The sequence below is a fragment of the Primulina eburnea genome, chromosome 16 (genome assembly GCF_022965805.1).
Source record: "Primulina eburnea isolate SZY01 chromosome 16, ASM2296580v1, whole genome shotgun sequence".
Lineage (NCBI taxonomy): Eukaryota > Viridiplantae > Streptophyta > Magnoliopsida > Lamiales > Gesneriaceae > Primulina > Primulina eburnea.
Genome location: NC_133116.1, coordinates 13,833,697 through 13,841,097, shown reverse-complemented (window position 1 = coordinate 13,841,097; position 7,401 = coordinate 13,833,697).

Sequence of the window (7,401 nt, the reverse complement as noted above, 5' to 3'; positions counted from 1 at the left end):
AATTAATTCCAACACAACAATAACTCGTAATTAGGCGTCGTTTCGCTTCCTACGACTTCTATTACATCCCAAGCCAAACCCGACCTGAACGAATCACCAAATAACACCTAAATACATCTCGTAACATATATAAATGCAGTAGCACAAGCCCGGCGATGTCCGACGAAGCCTGCAACAAATAACTTCAAGAACACATTTTACACAAAAGTCGCAGCTTGAGCAGTCCCACGAAAAACGTCATAACTCACTCAATTTTCATCCAAAAATCTCGAGTTTTATATCAAATCGAAGGCATCGAAAAGTTCTACAATTTTCTAGTTGAAAGGTTTCTCAAAATCCCGACAGAAAAATCGCAGTTTTCAACAGAACAGTAAGTTACGAGATTTCAGATCTAAAAATTTTTCAAACGCATTCAAACCATTTTCCTCTCAAACGACGAACGTCACACATGAGTTTTCACGCATAAAAATAACCCAACGCATACTATGACAAGATCGATGCAGAAAGAACAGAATATACGTGCCTTTGATGATAAATGTTACCGAAACGACGATACCGAAGCGGGGAAGGCGCGAGGATTGATCCGGGACGACGTGGCGCTAACATCTTTGAAGAAAAGTGGCGAGAATTACTGAAATATTTGAAGGGAGGGGGCTGCTGCTGAGTTTTCCCTAGAACCCTAGGTTTTGCTCTCCAAAATATAGAATGAAATGTGTATGTGTGTGTTGTGTGAAAAAAGCATGTAAATGTGTGTGTTAGTGGTGTGTGCGTGAGTTAATAGAATAAATTAGGGAATTGATTTGCTTAATTAGGAATTAATAATGCTAATCAAAATGCTAAAAAAATGCTAATTAAAATGTTAATTTCTCTCTACAAAGCGATGTCCCCTAATTTAAAATAACACACATTAAATGCTAATTTTAAAAATTTCAAACTCTTAAATCACTAACAACTTAATAAATTAGTTAAAATACCCCAACCTCAAATTAAAATAAAATACCACATTTAAAATCGCCAAAATCATCACCGGTCTCTTTTTTTCCTCGATCTCGCCTCGAATAATCGCCTGAAATATAAAACTCAAGGAAAAATTTTTAACGTGCATCATATAATAATTAAAATAATGAAAATTCATAGATCATGAATTAAAACACAAATTAATGAAATAAACACGCATTAAAACCATTTAATAAAATACATGAGGAATTTAATAACTTGCACGCACGTGGTTCATGTGGATCTCAAATTTCGGGACGTCACAATATATATAAAAAAAATTGTTTTGATATGCACGTTATACATGCACACGGGGCTAGTATTGTACTATATATGAATCATGAGGTAATACTTGGTTGGTTATTGATAAATAAGAAAATAAGTAAATTTGTGATACTAACTAAAATTAGATTGTTCTTTTCTGATACTTGAAACCGAACCTTGTTAACTTTCCGATTTGAGACGAAATTCAAATCACGAACTAAGTGTTAGAAAAGGGAAGATATCTCGACTTAGCTCATTCGACGTGTAAGTTAGAAATTAAACTTACTAAGAAGGTAGCTAGGGCGCCACCCAAAAACCAAAGTAGTGAATCAATATTTGAAGTCCTCAAACATGATATCTATATGAGAATAGTGTGGCACTACAAAAGAAATTTGTGATTATCGATGGCGTCGCTAATTAATTTAGCGACGTAACTTACATTTAGCAACGATTTTTATGACGGCTTTTGTAAAAACAGTAGCTAATTTTTTTTAAATTTTTTTTTTTTTTTATACCACAAAGATTGAAGCTCGACAATTAACGACTGAATGAATACGTCTAGTTTGTCTTTTGAGTTACTCGGTCCAGGCGCAATCACAGACAAGAACATGTATTCGTCTTTCATACACATCCAAAGTGGTAAATTGTATGGAGTAACAATGATAGGCCATGACGGATACTACTGGCCACTTTGTCCAAACAATTGAAATCAATCTGTTGATAATCTTAATATCACATTTCCGATTTATTATGAAAAAGATGGATGCAAAGCGTCAAAATGACGCAACGCTGCACAATTAGAAGGGTGTGTCATAATGTCACCGTCAAAATGGTGATCATTATGCCAACGCATATGTGACGTTGTAGATTTCGAAGCATACAGCCTTTGCAAACGTGGAATGATCGGAAAATAATACATCAACTTGAATGGAATTCCTTTCTTCTCAAGATTTTGAGATCGACTTCTACTACGTTTGTACCGAATATGTTCACATATCTTACACTCTGTTAAAATATCATCAACACCCGAGTATATCATACAATTATTCTTGCATGCATCAATCTTTTCGACCGGAAGCGCTAGATCTTTGATAATTTATTTGGTCACGTAAAAACTCTCATGGACGCAGTTATTAGAAGGACATAGCTCTGACATGAGTCGACTCATGTCATTGTAATTGCGCACGGACATGTTGTGTTCATGTTTCATCTTCAGTAACCGAGTGATCACAGACAACATATACAGAATGACAATGTGGATTTTCATCCCAAATTTCATTCTCGGCTGATTTAATGCATTCATACAATGATTTAATATAACTGTTTGGACTTTCAAGAAATGGGGGAACAATATTTATTGTAGGATTTTCTTCGCCAAAATTCTCATTCTCATATTCAGGGTTCTCTTCAAAGTTAACATTTTTTTCAACAGTATCAAAAAAATCTGAAAATGTAGTTTGGGCAATTGGTGGTGCCACACGAAACGAAGATGACGAAGGAGCTTCCATATTAAGATTAGGATAGAACGGATGAATATATTCATCTCCATGAAAAACCAATTGTAGTAATTCGGTACAAATTCATAACGACCGAGATGTACCTTGACGGTATCTTCATCTAAATATATTTTGTTCTGACATTTTTTTTATTGCAAGGACAACAGATATTTCAATTTAATAAACACTCAGGATGACTAAGTGCAAATGTTACAAACGACCATACACCAACACAATATTCATCTTTTAGAAATTCATTCTTCAAACGACAATACATCCAATTTCTATCGTTATCCATTTTATCCTACAAAAGAATAAATAAGATGTATTTTACTTAAACGCTATCATCTACTCATTAATTAAAAAAATTAATACACGTAATAATTTTAATGTTGACAATTTATATAAATTAAATTCAACTACATAAGTAGGCAAATTTAATAATTTTCATGTTGAAAATTTATATAAATTAAATTATATAATATTTTAATAACAAATTAAATATGTAATGTATATTATTTAATTTCTAAATAACATGCAATAAAAACAAATTAAACTATGTATAAATCTAAAAAAAAAACTCACAATCTGACCGTAGAATACGCCGGAGCACTGTGCACGTGCAAAAAAATTAGCTGGAAAACAACCTGCACTACAAGCTAACTAAATTAATGATATTAACTAACACTCGGAAGTTTACCAAGAATTGAAGCGCAAAAAACTTACCCTAAATCGAAACTAAAATCATTCAAGAGAGAAAAATTTATCGCAGATGTGAAGCGGTGTGGAGAAAAATGGACCGAAAATGTGAATATTTATAGACAATTTGCGACGGTTTTCTCAAAAATCGCCGCTCTCATTAAACTGTCACTATTAGCGACGGTTTGAGCCAAACTATCGCCGATCTAAATGGGCGACGGTTTTGCTTACACGTCGCTATAATTAGCGACGGTTTTTGTTTAAACCGTCGCTTTTTAAAAATTACGACGGTTTTAATAAAACAGTCGTTAATTATAACGACGGTTTAAGCATAAATATCGCTAATTTGCGACAGTTTTGATTTAATCGTTGCTAATTAATGACGGTTTTATGAGCCGTTGCTATTTATAAGGATTAAATCGTTGCTAAAGATGAGCTAAAGATGAGGTCTGCTAAATAGTTTTTCAAAAACCGTCGTTAGCACCTATTTTTTTTGTAGTGTGGGAACCCCATATGTTTGTTTGGGTACCACAAACATACAACTCATGTGCCTCCTTGCACCGGGATCACATTCCTAGGGCTAGCCAAAAAGAAAAGGAGCTCGCCCATGGGACGAGACAACAATTAAGAGCTTGCCTTCTATGGACAAGTCTCCGCCCTTGTTAACTTGATAAGCCACGTACTTCACATTCCTAGCTCCTTAACACTGCAAATAATTCTTAGCTAATCTCTAGCTCCTTAGCACGTCCTTATCTCCTTAGCTCATCTTTAGCTCGTTAGTACATCCACAGCTCCTCAGCTCAGCTCTAGCTCATTAACACATCCAACACTCTTTAGCAGACCTCATGGCTCCCTTAATCACCCAACACACTTCATAGCTCGCATCCCTACCTGCAATATAGCTCATCTCTATCCTTGCTATCTCCTTTGGCTACAATCGACACAACTGGAACTACTTCACCCATCCTCCCCATCCTAAATCCTTAGCATAGGGCATTGTTTGGTGTGCATGATAAGAGGTAATTGATTTTTAATCCTTCACGTTTTGTGTGCATGATTAAGATTTTGATATGTCTGTTCAGCCCGCATCCGTCCTGCACTGTATGCATTATTATTATCTTGTTGATGGTTATATAATCCTTTTGGAGAGAAGGAATGATGTTTGATTAATTTAAGTTTTCCTTTAATATCTTAAATTTTAAAATAATTATAAATTCAACAAATTTAATAATATTTAAATATAAATTTTAATTTGATTAATATTATAAATAATTTAATTATTATTATATTATTATTAATCGTAACATTATAATTGTTATTAACCTCTTCTTTCAAACAGGGGCGGTCGGGCGGACAAACACTTCCGCCCGGGCGCGCGACATTCGGCCCAAATCTTGTGCTTTTCATATGCTTTGCCCAAATCTGATCTCGGAATGGCCCGGCTATAATCACATATATTTATCAGAATTAATAATAACTGACAAATAATTCTCCAATCTCAATACAACATTTAAAATTCTCTAATTATAATAAATTAGGAATAATTCAAAATAACATCACTATAATCATCTCTTCTTCGTTAAAATCATACACTAGTCAACAATCTTCAATTTCTGTATGATTTACAATTTATCGGATTTATTCCAAAAATCGACGAATTTCAAACATCACCAAAATTATAAAATTTATACCTCAAATCAAAGACCTCGTATCAACGATCCCAGAACTGAAGTCGATTCGTCGATTGGATAAACCGATAAGTCGCACGATCGAAAAGAAAATTAAATCTTTATTTCTCTCTCACCTCTCTCATTTCACGTTTCTGTTTTGTGGCTTTGTTGGTGGAATTGTGAATTGTTCAATTCCACCGCCTCACGTTTTCGTTTTCTTTTTGTTTTCAAAATTATATCCGGGAAAAATAAATTCATGTTGTAGCCCTTCAGCCTGCTTAGCCGAGAAATGGCGTTTAAGGCGTTTATGGGTGATTTTTTTATGAATTTATGATTTATGATTCTTTGGGCCCTCGATAAATCCTCTGTTGTTTAATTTCTCTGGTATATCTTTCGTAAATCCTTTTATGTTTTGTAAAAATTCCAAACAAGAATCTTATATTCATTATTATTCTGGAGTTTAAATTTCTTCTTTTCTTAGCTCGATTTGAGTTGAAGATGGTATATAGGCTGGAAACCAATAACCTCCATGTGTGCGAAAGCCACTAAGGAAAAGTTTGGTAAAACAATGCCACGTATCAGATTCCTCTTTGATTCCAAGCCCCAGATGGTATCAGAGCCATGGAAATAGTCTGGTTAATAATTTAGCACTTTTTATTCAAATGAATATTTTTAGTATGAAAGAAACTGTTCATAACAGTTTAAATGTAGAATATGATTTACCTGAAAATTTAGATTTATTAAATAAATGGACTATTCCTAAGATAGAATCTAAAAAGATCTATAAGTTAGGAACTTTTGAAAGAATTGGTTTTAAACAAGTAGTTAAAACTACAGAATCATCTGTACCTCTTCATAATAATGAAATGGTAATAAGATTGTTAAATAATAAAGATATTATACCTTATAGGAAAAATTATAAATTTATTCATATAGGTTTAATTCAAATTACTTTTAGACCTTTAACCTTAGAAGGTTTACCAGAAAGCTTCATAGCAGCTTTAAGAGATGGAAGAAATTTAAATTGGAAACAATCCCTTATGGGAATAATTCAATCTAGTCTGGCTCATGGTCCAGTATATTTTGATGTTTATCCAAATTTATCTTTATCTTTGTTTGATCCAAATATATTAGATGCTTTAACATTAAATGTTAAAACTCATGGTTATAATTATACTCCTGGAACAGAAGTTATATGTATCTGTTATCGTATTTATTATAAACCATTATTTACACTGAATCCTATGTGTAAAAGAATAGATAAAAAATTAAATGAAACTATTCTAATAGAAACTAATTTTAATAGATCTAATATTACAACTCGTAGATCTATAAAATGGGAAGAAATAGAATTTCCAGAAAGCTGGATAATTGAACAGGCTGTTCCTAGAAATCCTATAATAAATAGAGATTTAGAACAAGTCATACAAACTAATGAAGGAACTGTTCAAATACAGTTTAATAATGAACAAAGAAGATTATTACCCTCTTCTGTTTATGCTAGATCAAGATCTAGACATTCATTTATTTCTCCTCTAGATTATATGGTAGATATACCACAAACTTCTAGAGCTTCTACTTCTCAAGTTAGAGAAGAATTAGAATCTACTATTACAGTAGATGATTTAATTATAAATCAAAATAATATAGTTCATAAAAGTAACTTTCAAAGTAACTTTCAAAAAGTTAGAGAAACTGATACAGTTTCAGAAATGAATTTCAGTATTTAATGGATAGTAAATCAAAGATTGATTTTACTAAAGGATCTTCTGCTAGAGCAAAGATCAATGCAGAATTTTATCTACCCAAATGGGAATCTTTCAGAAATTGGTACTTTAAAAGTTTTTCTGAAGAAGAGTTTGAATATATTGTTTCAACATTTTATAAATACTGTGAAAACCAGAATAAACTTATACATTTTGTTCCTTGGTTTTTTAAAACATTTATTATAGATTATATTTCTATTCTTGAATGAAATTATAAACTTTCTTCAGGACAGATTCAAAAATCTGTTTATCCTCCTCAACAATCTTTTATTATAGAAAAGAATAATAAAATTTTAAATTTTACTGCTTTTTCAAAATTATTTGAGAATGATATGTTACAAATTACTGTTAAACATATTAATCAGATAATTGAAAAACAAAATTATACAAATTTATATCTTACGATTATAGGAGAAGAAATTAATTCTCTTAAAGATCGTATTGATAAAATTATTTTAGCTATTAATAAAATTAAACCAGATGTTCATATAGAAGAACCAGAAAATAATA